General features: G+C 42.0%; 1 protein-coding gene across 2 annotated transcripts in view; it reads left to right on the top strand.

Annotated features, from left to right (window-relative positions):
* The first annotated feature begins 995 nt into the window (after positions 1 to 995).
* The window catches only part of LOC133478131 (neuronal cell adhesion molecule-like), a 95,993-nt gene continuing 79,300 nt past the window's right edge, over positions 996 to 17,688 (top strand). The window contains exon 1 of one of the 2 annotated variants that reach the window (XM_061773794.1): positions 996 to 1,150. The gene's annotated coding sequence lies outside the window, so the exon portion shown is untranslated. The remainder of the gene's footprint in view (positions 1,151 to 17,688) is intronic. The other variant, XM_061773793.1, reaches the window with a different exon arrangement.

Here is a 17,688-nt window from a genome sequence, read left to right as displayed (position 1 = left end):
ATAGTTGTTCAGTTAAATTGTATTGATTAAGTCCACACAGTATGGTCTCTTCATTTTGTTGTGTTTCTCTTGGCTGCATTGCTTTCAGTATATGTATGGTTGTTGTTTTTTTATGATTTTTGTCCAATCAGATTTCAATCCAATCTGCCTTCAGAACCAGTAGTGCTGGCTGGAAATTGAACTATGGCACTGTTTCTTTAGCTAATCAGATTTCAGATTCATCCTCACAGGAACAGAGCACTGGCCCTTGATGTCAGCATTTTTCCGTCCTCTGATTGGTTGGTCAGAGTAAAACTTGTTCCAACTAAATTCGACTCGCAAAAGATGTCTGTAGTTATCTGCGCACATTAATCCATTTAATAACACTGGTCAACAGCAAATTTACCGTGTAAGATTGTGACAATTTTGATTTGCTGAATCTAAATATCACATTCCATTCCTTTCAACTTTTTGGACTATGGCCACATTTTTGTTTGTTGAACTTTCGCGGTTCAAATAAACGGAGGTTCATGAGCTGGACTTTGCTGCTCCAGATGATATACTGGATGTGGCATTTGTGTGCAGTTAAATTGCTTTTTTTTTTTTGATAGTATAGATGATTTCTATAATTGTGACATGATAGTGCTGGTATTAAGAGGTGGTGCAGGTGTACCAAATGTTGTGACCTAATGTGTATGTTTTTCCGGTATTATAATAATTATTATTATTTTTAGACAGGGTAGTAATTTAATTGATGAAACAATTGTTCTATGTTACCTTTGGGATTAAAGATACACTATATCCATTAACGTGCATTAAAAACCCAACTGTAGGCTTTTACATTTTTTGTAATCTTTTTTTTTTTTTTTTTTTTTAAATCCTCAAACACGCCCAGATGTTGTCCATCTGTGATCATTGGGGTTAAAATAATAATAATAATAATAAGGGTCCGAACAGGGCAGCGCGCGCGCCAGAAAGGCGAGCTGCGCGCCCCCGCGAGTTTGTGTGCGTGTGTGTGCGTGTAGCGGGAGAGAGAGAGGGCGAGAGAGAGAGAGGAATCTGTGTAAAGACGAGTGCAGGCGGCGAGCGGGACTCCATCCGGAGACGAGGAGGTGGATGAGAAAGCATCGTTTCGTGTGGACACTCCCACGCGTGGACCAGTGAAGGCAAGGTAAACCAGCTGATTTGCACTCTTCATCCTGTATCCGCGTTATAGTATTATTCTTTTTTTGGGGGGGACCACGTGCAAGCCTTTTGCTGTCAAGAGTTTGTGCACGAGAGAGTGAGGCAGCTTCTGCTAAAGCAACCAAATGACGTGAAGCATCCATATTTGCATGTTTTATTGTAATTGCATATTTATTTGAAAAGCAAATAACTATGTTCTCGGCGTGCTTAGCATTCGGCACTGTTTACATTGTGTGCTGTTGGAAGGAATTGGATGGATGGATAGACAATTCATGATTATGCTCAGTTTTGATGAATGTGGCTTGCAGTGATGTGCAACTGTGCTGCATCATATTGAACACTGCTGTTCCTAATATTGTGCTACTCTACAACCCAGATTAGTAAAAAGTATTACAAATGACAACCACTGTGTATACGCAACCACTACGACACTAGAGATCATCAGGTGTGCCATGTGAAACCAGCCAATTTGACTTCAATAGTCTGAAATTTTTTTTTCATGTACTATAGACAATGTAGCTTTGTTTGTCTATCTATGCCAGTGACGTATAGTGACAGGCAGAACAGTTAAATGCGCTTCCACTAGATGGCAGACGGTACAATTAACCTGGGTATCCACCGCTTGCAATTCATAGAACAGGATAATAGCTTTTGTGTGCATATAAACACACCCGCATTTCAAGTACAGTAAATTGAGACGAGATCATCATTATTTATCATTGTTGTGCCATTTTTTTCGGTGTTGTGCCGTGAGATTTTCCCAGTGTAAAATATGTGCCTTGGCTGAATAAAGGTTAACAAACACTGGCACATCCTCCAAATGTAACGATGTAGGGCATAAACAGCAAAATAATCAAATAAATACACAGTGATGCAATGCTGGGTAGCACAGTTAGCTAGTGGCTAACACGTCTCCCTCACAGGTTCGGGGTTCGAATCTCGGCTCGAGTCTTCCCGCATGGAGTTTTCACCTCCTTGCCCCTTTCTCTGGGTACTCCGGCTTCGTCCCGCATCCCAAAAACCTGCGTGTTGGGTCCACAGAAGACTAAATAGTCCATATTTGTGAATGGCCCAAAGTCAGCTGAGTTAGCCTCCAGCTCACCGCTAAAGAGGAAGAGTTCCATAGATGCTATAATGCTATGCTATGATGCTAAATGATGTTATGAAGGTCGTCGGTGAAGTGTCTCTTTGAGTTTGCGAAACCGCTAAGGGCCCATAATGGGAAGCATACTGTTTTTGTTTTTAGCATTAGCATTAGAGTCGCTTGCCTCCTTGAATTGTTTTGAGAGTCGGTGACAAGTTTGAAAACGCAGGCTGTAGAAAGCGAGAAGATGCCAGAACGTTCTGTGTGATGAGCACTGCGGTCTACATCTCTTGAACACTGTGAGTTGAAGTTTTTGTCAGTGGTAATGGGAGACATTTTGTCTATTTGTGGCATCAATGGTGTCCATCTATGACAGGAATGTCAAACATAAATGTACAGTGGGCCAAAATAAAAAACCCTGGGACAAAGTTGCAATATTTATTGAAAAATTGACTGCAATTGTGTATGTTTTCACTTCTTTCCAGATATGTAATGTTAAACTTTTACCGATGAAACCAACCTTAAGTTTTGTTTAATTAAACACCAAATATGGAGCAAGCAAACTTTAAGATTATAAAATCATGATTTAAAAAAAAATAAATAAATAAAAAAATGTAAAATGTAATTAAATGTTTTTAAATAAGACACAGTGGTATTTTTTCCCTTTGTAAATAATAAAATATATTATTCTGTGTCCCTCCATCTGTAGCCTTTTGAGTTCTTTTTTTAATAGAAATCTTTTTTTCAAAAAATGCGAGAATGTCCCTCAATGAAAATCCAACCTTTGAACGTTCTAGAGTTTGGAGTACAAAAAGTGCGTAAAGAAAACATTAATTCAAGCTATGTTTTATTCTTTTATTCTTTACAGCCACGTTGGCACCGCAAGACAAACAGGTCTGTCCTTTTACATTAGTGAACAGATCGTCTGCATCTTCTCACATTTCTTGAAAGCTCTTGTTTTTCATCTTTTGTTTGGCCGTTTTTGGGAAGGGGAGGTGTAAATTTACCCGAGGAGACTGGTCACATGTTTGCTACAAATGACTGCAACAGAAAAGGAAGGAGGCTCTTGCCGGTCTCGACCAACACGCTAGCAAAGCATTCTGGGATTTGTAGTATTGGTGGTGCATACACTTTATAATCATACTAATACACATTTGATATGCTCTCTCATGGCCAAATAGTATAATCACACCACAGGCTGGATTAGGCCCGTGGGCCTGAGTTTCGCATATATGATCTGTATGGCACATGGGGTATCGATCCTTGGTATCAATAGATGGTATCTGCCTATGGTATCAATGTTTTCTATCCATGTCTCAAAGTTATGGATCAGTGGTCTAGATTGTATCGATCTCTGCTATTTGTTGGATCAATTGTATTGATGTATGATATCAGTGGTAGCCATCCATGTTATCTATGGTATCGATAAATAGTGTCGATTCTATTGAGTATCAATGGTACCGATGAATGATATCATTCTCTTGATGATATCTCTATCTCCATGTACAGTTCTTGTTTCTTATAAGAAGGTGCAGTTGTAGTGAATAAAGTGCGTGTGTTTGGTATATATAGGCAAACATTGACGGTTGACAGTTGTTTTTTGGCCCGTTGTCGACGGAAAAGCCTCACACACAAATCCCTAAGCTGATTTTCTCGTCCACATTTTTAATTCCCCCTCATGTTCATATCACCACTCGTGACAGCGGCTTGTTTGCGCCGACCGCGCCGTTTGTTTGCCTCTCAGTCTGATGAAAGGCACTCGCCACTGCCACCCCCCTCGCCCTCCCCCCTTGAGGTTCACCAACAACACCCCGTTCCGTGTGTTCCCCGTCGCAAAACAACTGCGCATTCCCACCCCCCTAAAATCCCCCCCTCCTTCCTCCCCTTCTTCATCCCTCTGTCTGGTTAAAGCTTCAGTCAAAGGGGGTCCTCACTATCATACTCCCTCCTCCACCTCCTTTCCCCCCGCCGGCTTCTACGCCATGTTCCCGCCCATCCCCAGACACTCTCACTCACACACACACACACACACACACATACAGTTAAGCTGCACACTTTCGCTACTTGCTCAAATAGACACATTAATGCCAATGCTAATGACCCCCTGTCTTCATTGTTCCTCCTGCTCCCTCAACGCACTGACACACTTTCGAGTAATGTTTATGCACCCCAAGCAGACTACTGTTAATCTGTGTAAGAAGATAACGACATGCCCGTTACTATGGGGGCCTCATTTCTTGTTGAATGTAAAAACAGACACACTTGTATTTGTATTATTATTATTTTTTTGGATGGGTTTTCTCGGTACATTAGTGTTGGGAAGAAGCAAAGTACAAATACTTTGTTACTGTACTTAAGTAGGTGTTAAGTCAGGTATTATATACAGTGGTTCCTTGAAATACGAGTTTAATTTGTTCCTTGACCACGCTTGTAACTCAAAACACTCATATCTCAAATCATATTTCCCCATTGAAATGAATGGAAATGCAATTAATCCATTCCAGCCTCCCCCCAAAAAATAGTTAGTCCGTGACTATGGTCTTTTCCATTATGTTAGCATTAGCATTAAGCTAGCAGACTGAAGGCTAAGCTACAGTATGTGATTGTTTTAAACACAGAACATGTAATGCTCTGAGTTTGATGTTTATTTTGACAGTAAACATCAACTGAGAGCGGCAATAAACAGCTTTAACGCATTTTTTGGGAAGAATTGTTCACAATTTGCCACACTGTTTGTTATGAACCGAGTTGAGTCACTTCCACCATACACCACTCGTTGCGCTCACAAGTCAAAGCAAAAACTCGTCCGAACAACGGCTCCTGTATCGAAAAACTCAAGTTGGGTCACTCATAACTCAAGGCATCACTGACTTTTTTCTTGTACTCCATACATTTGAAAAGAAATAGAGTATCCGTACTTTCTACTCCTTTGGCAAAATAGGCCTGTTTTTCAACCCGATGACGACACAATGTAAAAAAAGATGGAAATAGAGAGAGGTCTGTAAATGTTTCACTGGGTCCCCGACATGATATGTAAAATCGGGACAAGATAGTGGCCTATATCGAGCTGCCATCTTAACTTTCACCCGCAGCAGGAACTGGCACCAGGCAGGGTAGATTTGCATAACCGGTGGATTATCACCATACACGGGGGCGGGCATTGTGGATGCACCAGTCGGTCACCCCGCCGGCCTAAAACCAGTGCCTGAGGGGGCTGTGGGAAAAGCTTGGGTGTTGGAGGGAAAATGCCATCGATTTCAGTCCGTGGGTTGGCAAAGGCATGCAGTCTGTTATCAAGGCCTTCTGTAAGCCGCTGTCTGTGGCATGGTGACCGCTGCCGACCACGGGCCATGACAAAGTGTCTCACTGAGAAGAGTTCCTCTGTGTCACTGGTGGTGACGTGGAGGACGTCATTGCTGAGAGGAAGTATGCGACCCACAGGCTTGTTATGTGATGATGATGATGATGACATTGTTTGACCAACGATTTAGTTTGATTAGTCAAAAAGGGGCTTTGTGGCAACAGTACATTTAGTACACTGTTTTGGCTTCTTTCCACTGTTAAGGATTTAGTGGGTTATACAAAAAAACAAACACTTTCTTACAAAATAAGGAGTAGATATGGATGTTTTTGCCTTATTTAATACAGTTCTATATGCGCACCATTAGTTGCACGAAGCACATCCAAACGGTACTCGTGTTCAGGCCATGTTATCTGTGGCATAATCTCATCAATGGTGGCAATGGCATGAGTGATCTTTTGCTTCAGGTCATTGATGTCCCATATCCCGCAATGTGATTGCAAACTTGGATAACCACTGAGCACATACAACAAATCGGAATAACATATCTCATATATTGTTTTTGTAATACATTTCGAGACTTTGTAGATATTCTGTAGCTCAAGATATAAACATCAATATTTTTCCAGTAGTTTGGGTTAGAGCATATTGATGTTGATGACTCCAAAACAATAATGCGTGCATTGTACAATTGACCCTATATGGTGTAACCCCTTTATAGACCAAGTACTTTATTATTGGTCGCTTCATCTTCACCGACTTGTTGATGGGTGCACTAGTCCTGAATGGACACAATCTAGAGCAGCCTAGTGCCGTTCTGCCATGTCGGGGCTAAATCTCCAGGGACTGATGAGGAGACCCTTTCGGATCCATTAGTGTCACCAGTGGTCCGGGCGTACCTTTCTAGTGGTCCAGTCACGCACAGCGCACTGTCATCGCCTGGACCCTCACAGCCAGTTTGGGACTGATGAGCGCCTCATTAGAGGAGCACAGAGGGAAGAGAAGCCCCCCTTAAATCCAACCCCCCTTCTTCACGGCTGCCTGAACACTGGCTCTGGTTGTAGTTTGGACAAATCTATGCAGGGAGTGGATGAGTACATGCAAAGAAGGAGGACCTGCATGTTCATCTCATACACAGTGTGAATAAGGACCTCAATGGTTGCAAGCTGGTGTGCGCAATTAGAGTTTCACAGTCAGTTAGGCATCAGGTCTAACGGGGATTGACACGTCGCTGCTATTCTGCCTCCGCACAGCTGCAACTGTTGATGTTTACATGCTCCAGCCACGTTAGATTATCAGAAGAAGATTGTGACAGGTGACTCATAAACACTGATTTGAGGTGATATATGTGTTTTTCAGAGCTAAAAGAATCTGCAGTTGCTGGGCAACTCCTTTGAAATAAAAGTGACACTTGAATCTGGCTGAATAACTGCGGATTAGTTCGCTAATTTGCAGAGATTCATAATTGAAAGATTGGAGCCTATCAATAGTTTGGATGAGTCATTAATCATTATAAAAGTCATTAATCATTAGAAAAGGCCAAAAGTGTGTTGTGGTAATCAAATCCAGCAAAGGCCCGATTCTCATATGCCTATTAAAGATGAGGGATTATCCTGTGGTGTGGGATGTGTTAAGAGGGAGTTTTCCTTCGCGGTCTGCCTGGAAAATGGTCAGGGCCGTAACGAGTTTTGCAACCTAAAATAGTTATGACATATCTGTTAGCCTAGCTTCTTGTATTTCTTCTTCTTCTACTACTACGACTACTCTTTCTTCTTCTTTGTATTTTCGGCAGTCTGGATGCTCTGTGGTACCATGCTGCCTCTCACAAGTCAATCTTCATACTACGCCAGGTACAGTATATGGTTTGCTGTGTTGGTCATCTCGAATACTCCACACGATAACAGCAGTAAGCTCAGTTTTTCCTCCTCATGTATGGGGGGTCTCACATTAAAAAAATTGGTTAAGATCTTAAAAATCTTTGTGTGTACACCTTTATTGATCCCTAATGAAATTACTTTTGATGATTTGGGAAACATTTGTTTGCTACAGCTACATCTCTGCAAAAGTCAGAGTGACTCCAACATAATTCTCAATCTTAACAGTCAATTACATGAGCCAGTGTATGATTCAACATGAATAAGTAATTCCAGGTGTTGTTGGGTTTGGCTTTGTCGGGTTAGATGGCTACTTGAGATTAGCTCCCTGCTTTTGGACGGTAGGTAATGTTGACATGGTGTGGTGGTCCTTGGACGACCCCAATCTTCACATCGGTGCCTTTTACACCGTGGCAGTTCTCAAGCTCAATCAATGCAGGTTGCCTTGGGAACACTATTATCACCCATATCAGGTTGTTATACTCCTTACTGTGGAACAAAGCATTAGTGATGCTCTTTTCTGTCCAAACAAATGCATTTGAGTGACGGCAGCTCTCTTTTCAAGTGGAGATAATGGAATGTGCTGTTGTGGGTTTTACTGTGTCTTTATGACCAGTAGATCTCACCCCAAATCAATCTTGACTTGTAAGACCCTGATACCGACTTTGGGTGTAACCACTATCTGTTTTAACGGAACTGTGGTTTGTATCGTTTGATCAGGTGTGAACACAATATTCAAAATGGGGTCCAGATTAAGTCAGCTGGTCTGAGACTACCTTCTATAGTTCCAAATGAACTCTTGCGAGGCTTGGTTCTGGTGAAGATTCAAACTTGAACTGATCACAAATAGTGGAAATGGACCACGTTTATCAACCTGTCAGCAGCTGCTTCCAACCAGAGGAAGGGAACCTTGAGATGCTTTGGAACCAATGGAAGACTGAGGAAAAGCAAGTATAGGAGTGTTTTTAAACTTTTAGGGCATGGAGGATGAGGTGGACGGCTTGCTCATGTAGGGCTCTTGTTTTCTGTCTATCGCCAGGGTGTCTGTTCTTGCCCCCAGTCTGATAAAGTTCACGGTACAAAGTTGGGCGTACATACTGCTTGCCCATGTTACATCGGGCTACCCGTGATTCCGGCCAACTCTGGATGGGTAGCAGATGTTGGAGAGGGAGGCGATGACCTGGAGGCGACTCACTCAAAGGATCACTGCTTCCCTTCTTGTCATGAGCAGGAGCTGGACTGTGCACTCCACTGGCAGGGGGTACGGTGGCCAAATTTACAGGGAATTTAGACTGAATGCATTCTTAAGCCTTTCTCCTATTTCCATAAATCTTAAGAAAATACAAATTGTCTGCACATCCCACTCAGTGATGCGACTCGCTTTTTTGGCTAATGGCTCAGCAACTGTATCCTGCAGCTCTTTTTCTGATTATAACCCCGGCCTGCCAAGAAATCCGCCCAAGCTTCCGCACTCTTACAGGCCGGTTTGTAAGCCTACATCCTGTAGAAATGGGAAACATCTCCTTGCGTTGTGAGATAAGGAGCGAGGAGGCGTAGATTAACTAGTCGCCTCAGCACATGATGCAACTGGAAAGTGGGAGACACTCATGAATAAAGTTGACATAGAAACACAAAGTGGCTTTGCCATGGTTCAGAAGGCCCGCTGACCTCAAGATCTTATTTAGGCCATGCCTTCTAATGCCATCACCGACTACACATTCACCACCCCTACAACCCTCCCACAGCCCATCCGAGGGTAAGACACCATGTTAGCAGCTCAGCAGCCACCACTGAAGGGCCCTTAATCCCAGAGAGATGACATCTTGGCTCGAGATGCCAGTGAAACTAATGGGCTTTTCTTTCCCTCTTTTTCATCCTGTAACACCCCCCTCACCCTACTTACTCGCCAGCCCTCCCCATACACAGCCCCAGGAATCTTGGGAAAAAATCCCCAGGAGGAGACAAAGGAACGGGATGGTAAACAAATCCCGTCTCGATCGGCGATCCGGCCATTGAGCAGAAGATGAATTGGCGCGTCTCGCCAGTTATCAAAAGCACAGCATACAATGACGGCACTGGCTGCGTTGTTTTGTCCGGATATGTTGTGGGGTTTTTTTGGGTGGGGGGGAATACATAATCTATAAAAGATAATCTTTGTCGAGGCTTCAGGACTATTAGGGGAGATTGGGGTCAGAAAACCATGGAAATCTTACATTTGGTGTTGCTTCCAAACATTCTCATTGTGGTTGTCCAGACACCACATGTTGGAAGTTCTAATGAGGTTAAAATCTCTCCATTTAAAAAAAAAAAAAAGAAAAGAAAAAAAACATCCATCCATTGTGTATACCATTTATCTTAATTAGGGTCACGGGTGAGTTAGAGCCTAGCCCAGCAGAAGACGTGCAGTACACCCTGGACCGGTCGGCAATCAATTGTTGGGCACGTTTGGACCGATATCATTCAGTTTCCCACTCATGTTCACATTTTTGGAATGTGGGAGGAAGTCGGAGAGTCTGTAAAAAAACTGCACAAGCACAAGGAGAATATGCAAAATCCACACAAGACGACCAGAGCCCAGATTTGAAGCCAGAACCTCAGACATTCCAACCACTCTCCACTATGCTGCCCGTTTGATTTATTGATTGTTAATTTTCTGTCAAAGGAAGCCTGATTTGGCTTTATTTTGCAAAAACAAGTGAGAAAAAGATTTTAAACACAAGACTATAAACACATGAAAATAACTAATTGCTGTATTTGTGCGAATGTTTATATACCAATCACACTCAACAATATAATAATGACAGTAGATTTATCATTTTTGTGTTAACAAGTAGATGTTTAGGATTTTTCATCACATCCCTTTACGCCAAGGACATGATTCTTCTCAACTACCTTGTGAGAGCAACTTTGCCCATGAATATGATTTATGGTGAACCCCCCCATATGGGGACCACCATAAAAGAGCGTGTGCTCTGTGAGTCTGTGAGCATGTGTGTATGTGTGCATGTGCGTGTGTTTATCAGACCAATTTAGGATCAAATGCAAGCTATGGAAGAGCAATCATCGTAATCTCTTAGAGGTCAGTTTTGCTGCCGGCATCCCTGTCCGAGGCATCTTTAGGAGCTGGGAGAATGTAATTGTCACAGGGATAATTACTGGCTGGAACTGGACTTTGAAGACGAGGAAGGGTTGGCTGGGTGGAGGATAGATAAATGCCAGCTTGATTTATTAGCATTCCCTTTTCCTTTTATTCCACCAAGCAGTACTTTTCGCTTCATTTCGGTTTCCATTGTAAAAGGTCCCAAGTATCACTTGTCCCACGTTGGAACGTCCTTTCTTTGGGGAACTGGATGCAGGTTTACGCTACATTCTTCTTGCATAGGGCAGCGCTCTAGGTAGTGGCGGCTGGTTGCCCCACCACTGATGGTGGTCACCATATTTAAAAAAAAAAATAATAATAACAATATATGTTCATCATAAAAATATTTCAAAATGTGTGCAGGATGAATAGCATCTAGTTAATGATGAGTTAACTATTGTCTTGTTCATCTCCGTTGTCTGATTTTGTGGCACATTTCCTGTCTGGGGCGCCCAAATCTTTACCCATTGTCTCTTTTTAAAGGTTTTACATGCGCAGGAGCTCCTCTTCAATGCAGTAGCACTGTGGTACCAGGCTTCAGATTGATTTATTATTTATTTATTTTATTTTTTGCGTCACACCCTCACCCCATGTCAGCAATTGGCTTCTTAGCTTCTGATTGGGACACTCCATCATCACACACCCCTCAAAAGTCAGTTAGCCTAGCGGTTGGTACTATGCGCCTCTTAAATGTGTATATATAAAGGTACATACATACCGCCCCGGAGAAAACTCCACCAGCCGCCACTGCCTCATTATGGCAAGAATAAAGTCACACCACAACAATTAGTGGATACAGGGCGTCATCGGTTTACGACGGACTTCTGTAGGGTGAGGGGGGGTGTTACAGCTGCGACGTAAGCCGAATCAAGTCAGAAGATGCCCCATGTCTATCCCTAACCCACGCTAACACAAGGGTTAAGTCATTTTCATTCAATAAATATTTGTGTGAAAACACTTCTCGGCCATAAATATGTAACATATGAAAAACATGAAGTACGGTGCTGTGCAAAATGTAGTGATGGCTGGACACCATTGAGATTCTGTTTTTTTGTTTAGTTTTTTTATGTTAGTAAATTTTTAGTGACAAGAACCATACTGCTAATCGTCTTTCTAGACCTCTCCGCAAGCAGAAAGAGGCGTTTTCATGTTTTTAACATTTCTTTTGCCACACAATCCCACCTTTGTCAGATTGGCTTCCGATGGTGAATGGTGTCTCTTACATTGGTTTTGTGCTGGCAGACTTTCAAAAGACTGCCAAATGTGAAGTCGACCCAATGCCTGGGACTTCAAGGTTGGCTGGTTCTGGGGCGTCCCGGGGCAAAAGGCACAATGACCGCATCTCATCATTGAGCGCACTCGGAACTCAAAGGGGTTACGGCGAGACGGACAACGCCTCCACAGGCTCTTGTGTGGAGGAAGAAATGGGATATTTTTACTCACTGGCCATTTGTAATGTGTTACTGAGGTGGTCTCTTCTCCACAACTACTGGTTGAGACGTCTCAATTGTAGTTGAAATGTCAACATGTGGCGACGTTTTTTAGATGTTTAGCCTTTCATGAAAAATACTAAACGAGTTTGTTGATGTCCTAAGCACAGTAGTTGCATAGTTCTTAATGCACATGGAAGGCTTTTTAGATGATTATTAAAAAGTGCTACTGCAGTAAAAATGTCAATATTCCATGAAGAAGTGACGCCAGGCTTTCAAAATGCGTATGGATTTATTTGTACTGTGGGCTTTAAATAGCTGAGTGGTCCTTTAGTGATGATACTCGGCTCTCCTCCACTGACTTAGCTGCTAGCTTTACTTTGGATTAATTCCTTTTCTTCCATTTCTATCTAAAAGTGTATAAGAACAATACGTTCGGATTTAGTTCTCTCTCCGTGTCACTGGCAAATTATTTGCGAGTGACCTCCACAATGATGGCAACTCTAAAAGTAGATCAGTTGTAAACGGTGCATAGACTGAAGACTACAAGTGCAAACACTTCATAAAGAGCTATTAAATCCTAAATAGACGCAGGTGTAAGAAAGACGCACATGGCCAGTTGTAACTAGCCGATTGTTTACAAGATTTGCAAGTGGTTTTTTTTTGCAGTTTGAAGACACATTGGCGAAAAGACTTAAACAGGGACCGAATGGAAAAACAATTAAAAACATGACCAGATGCTGCCAAATGATGTTAGCTTCCTTTTTACTGGCAGCAATTCTACTGACTCAAGTGAGAACCATTTTGACTTCTTTCGAAACCAGAATAGTAAAAAATAAATAAATAAATCGGAAATCAATCCAGTCAAAATGTTAATGGCTGCTTCTGAAACCGCACCTCTTAGTGAGTTTGCACCGTGTAACAAAGATGACTGCTGCAAAAAGCATCGGTCATTAAGCTGGAGAAAGGATGGTGAAATACTTTCCTTTCAGAGCTGCTTTTTCCAGCTGACAGTGCAATTGTCATGTTGCTGCCAGCAGTTGTTTCTTCTAAAATGGTCCATCTAATGAGAACGTCTCTTGTGCTTGTGCAATCGATGCAATTACAAATGTCGTTTTTCCTCAGATATTTTACTCCAAAAACTACCAGGGACATTTTTTTCTTTATACGCTCTGATCCAGCCTTTAGGCAAACTATTAGCATTCATGATATCCATATACAAGTTTCTTATTTCCTACATAGCCTTTAAACCTAGTCTTTGCTTGCTGATTTGTGTCTAATCAGACCACAGACACGCAAACACCAAAGGCATAAAAAGGTGACCAAAAAACAAATAAAAACATTTTAGAGGGGGGTCTGGGGGGATTCTTTTTTATTTTAACATAAATTAAACAATCTGGAAGACTCTTAAAGAGTACAATAAGGCAAAAAAAATAAATACAATTCTTCACGCAGAAAAACCTATTTACACCGCTCAAGTACATGTTGATGTACAAATTTGAGATTAAAATTAAATTTGCCTCATTTATTTGCTTTTTTGTTCTAAACTCCAACTTGAGCCAGGCCCTTCAAGCTGTGCCACATGAATAGCATCTCATCTTTAAGCACTGTCATTCTGGAAAATAATTGACTAAAATCATTCTCTCTTTTACTTCATTTTTCACTATTACCAACTTCAAAGGCTAATCCCAAATGCATCCTCCAGGAAAATATTAAGTACAATATTTTTTCTGTTTTTATTGGCCATTTCTGAATTTGAAGTTAGTTCATTCTGTGTTGTGACATAATCCTTAACAGCGCTCTGTCGCTTAATACATTCAACATTAAAATCAGTAAACTAATTAGATAATTCTAGCCGCGTTTCCTCATTAATATAAAATGTACTCGTGGATCAGCTCTTGTTGCCGATGTTACGTGTGCTACGCGGTTCCACTTGGGACCACAACCCGCAGCACCTCAACACGAAAACACAAAAGACCAGCGCAACAAATACGACACTGGCTGATCTGAAAATGTTTCTTAAACGTAAGAGTAGCAATAGAGGATGTCCGCTCCAAAGGTGTGTAGAGTAGCCAGACATTGTCCTCAAGTAAGAGTACTTGAGTAAGAGTAAAAAGTACACAGTGAAATTATTACTTAAGTACTGAGTAAATAGTGAGTAACTTCTGAGTTTTTTTTTTGTTTGTTTGTTTTTTTACCACAGCATGAACATCAATAATAATAATTTAAAAAATTACAAAATAAAATGTGACTGTACAAATTCTGATGTTGCTGTGTGTGTGCGTGTATGCACAGTCAAACCCACACAAAAAAAAACAACATCTGCAATTTACTGCACGGTGTTTTCTCAAGTTATAAGTGAGCTGAAATATCCACGTTTGGGCAGGCAGTGCCAGACAAATACTACAATACATGAAAGCTGTTGTTTTTGTTCGTCTAAATGTAAACAAGAGTAGCGCGCCGTTGCCTTCGCCACGTACGCACGATGATCCGCGGGGCAGGCTTATCTAGTGTGAATACCCATTTCCGGGAAGCCCATTGGAAGACGTTGTGTGTGGTCATTTGACTTTCTTGTGTCGTTTGAATGGTGAACTAGACTTAAACGTCACTAGCGCTTGAATTGGATGATTCAAAGTTGAAGTCGTAGTTCTCGCGGATGAAGTAGTTGTTGTTTAAATAAGCAATAATTGCTAAATAAAAGTAGCGAGCGACATTTAGATCATTGTAACGTAGTGAAAGTACCGCTACTTATTAACAGCAGAAGCGGCTGAAGTTTTTTTCTGGACTCATCAACTCCTGTTACTTCGAGCGCACAGGCGGAACCTCAGGCTGCATATTAGTCCGCCGCGGAGTAATATTCACAGTTACATCTCTGTGTTGATGGTGGATGTGTGGAATGGCTCTAACTGCCAGCGTTCAATGACTACAAAACAGCCTGATGGCAAACCCCCCAGGAAAAACTCATCGGATCTATCCGATTTACGTAAATGGCCTATTTTGAGTTCAAAACGTCGAATTTCGCCGAAAGGCATGTATGAGACCAGAATAAAGCAACTGCACGGAGGTCGAACTGATTGGATTCTCCACGGCCCTCAGTAGTGAAACAAAAATCTAATTAAACCTTAGGCGTCCCAAGTCAAACTCCTCAGGATTACCCCTGGCCCTGCAATCCAAACCCTCAACCCTGGGAGAGGGTGATAACTAGACTCCCATAATCTAAAGCCGGGGTGTGCTGAGGAGGGCTGATGATGAAATCGGTGCAAAGAGACTGCAAGAATAGACAGTGTCAGATCAGTTTATCGGGGGAGCCGGAAGACCAAACGGCTAAATTACGCGTCTGACATGGCAGTTTGAGTTGCCCGAGCGACTTAATGTTCAAGCGCCCCAGCAGGATGGAGCTCATGTCGTGACTGGGACGGTAGTGTGTTGCAGGGTGATAATGATTTTAAAAAATATGATTTCATGCAGAGTGTTTGCTAAATTGCTTGCAATCCCCTTGTGCTTTGAAGTCAAATTAAAACTGTGTCTGCGGGCTTGGGAACAGCAAACAGATTAAGCCTACCCTAAAACCCTTTAAGTTGAAACAAAACCCAATAAAGTTTTTCCCCCTTTTCCCAACTTAAGGATGACTTTTGATTGATTCTTCATTGATTCGATGGTATCTGCGGTCATTGCGCCTCAACGGTCTCCCAACAGGAGACCATAATTGAGCTCAAGGATGTGAGGTTGAAGTGAGGAAGAGTAAGGGGTCAGGGTTGGGTTAAAGACCAGGACACAACCCCCCCAACCCCCCCCGACCACCACTTAAAGAGGGTTCCATGCAGGTTTGAAATATGGCTCCTTTCTTTTCATTTTATACAACAACGTACTTGCTGGAGGCCCGGGGCGACTTGTCTCCAAGGCATCACTAGCTTCGATCTTGCAACTCTTTGTATTCTCGTCTTTGGATTCAGTCAAGGCAGCACGGCGGACTAGTGGTTAGCTCGTCTGCTTCAAGTTCTGAGATTCGGGATTTAAATCTCAGCTCCGGCCTTCCTGTGTGATGACTGCATATCTTCTCCGGGTACTCAGACTTCCTCCCAGTTTCCAAAAACATGCATATTAGGTTAATTGAAGACTAAATTGTCGATAGTTGCAAATACGAATACGACTTAATATGTGCCCTGCCAATGACACGGTGACCAGTCCTGGGTGTACCTTGCCTCTTGCCCAATGTCAATTGGGATAGCCTTTAGCTCGCTTGCGACCCTCATGAATAAAAACACAATAAAAAATGGATGGATTCAGTCAACTTCTTCAAGGCACGCATCACAGGAAAAAATAACTAAAAAACACTTGGCCTTAAACCTATTTGACATTACTGGGCAGATCGATGTGGAAATTTTGATATTGCAATACTAGCCTTTCCTGATTCTGGAATCGATACCCAGGACAAATTATTGGTATTCTTTAAACTACGTTGTGCTAAATAGCTACATGACAGACTGAAAAATCCAATTGCGGAAGTTAAGAGCGACAAACTGAATAAATCCTGCAACGGAGGTGATGCACCGCAATGAAGGAGGGCCCTCCTTTCTCATCATTGTTACTTAGCAGGTATTTATTTTGTGTAGTTGAAGCAAAATGGAGTAGGTGGCCACAGACGGCTCATCATTACTCTTCAGTTTGATTGACGCTGCCACTTCTTTTTTCCCCACCACATCAGACATGGTAAAATAGTATAAAACTGGCTCTTTTACATAACACTGGACTATTGCGTGCCGAACCGCCTTAATTCACACCTCCTTCATTCTCCACCAAGCCTCTTATCAATTCAAGCAGCCAGAGCCACCTCAACATGTTTGTGTTTTTGTGATGCAAAAATTTTCAGAATCGGTGGTATGTGATTGATGTGAATGGGTCGAAAAAATGCGTTGTGAGTGTTCACGGCTGATTGTGGCAATTGATTGTTGTGTCTGAAATTCACATTGAATGGGAAAACAAATGAACTGGAATGCATGGAAAACTCATTGTGAGAATATATATACATAGCGGCAGGGTGACCACCTGGTTAGCACATCTGCCTCGCAGTTCCGAGGACCCGGGTTCAAATCCGACCTCGCCTGTGAGGAGTTTGCATGTTGTCCCCGTGCGTGTGTGGGTTTTCTCCAGGTACTCCGGGTTCCTCCCACATTTCCAAAAACATGCATGTTAGTTTAATTGAAGAAATTAGCTCTACGGCACCAGAACATTTACGTAAAGAAAAGTTTGTTCTTTGATTGACTTTGGACTTGTTACATTGATCTTGCTGCTATTATGCACGATGAAAAGCAAGAATCTTCCATTGCTATTAGGCACAATAAAAACAGGCATCTTAATCTCACTCGCTGATGCAAACCATGTATGTACACTGACAATTTGGACTTTGATTGACTGTATTCTTCTCCGTGTGCCGTTAACACCGCATAACTAAACAACCAAGAAAAAAATATATCCGTGCCATTAAGTATCTCCACTGGCTGCCAGAATTGATCCTGCATTTGCTCTACTTAGTCAGAAAAATTACTCAAAGAAAATCTTGTTCTTTAATTTACTTAGGATTTCTTTGAGTGATTTTGCTGCTAATAGGCACGATTAAAAGTAATAATCTTCATCTCACTCTATGCTAACAATTTGGACTTGTATTATCTTTGACTGATTGACTGTATTCTCCCTCA

This window comes from Phyllopteryx taeniolatus, chromosome 5 (assembly GCF_024500385.1).
Source record: "Phyllopteryx taeniolatus isolate TA_2022b chromosome 5, UOR_Ptae_1.2, whole genome shotgun sequence".
NCBI classification, from domain to species: Eukaryota; Metazoa; Chordata; class Actinopteri; order Syngnathiformes; family Syngnathidae; genus Phyllopteryx; species Phyllopteryx taeniolatus.
This window is presented reverse-complemented; position numbering and strand designations above follow the sequence as displayed.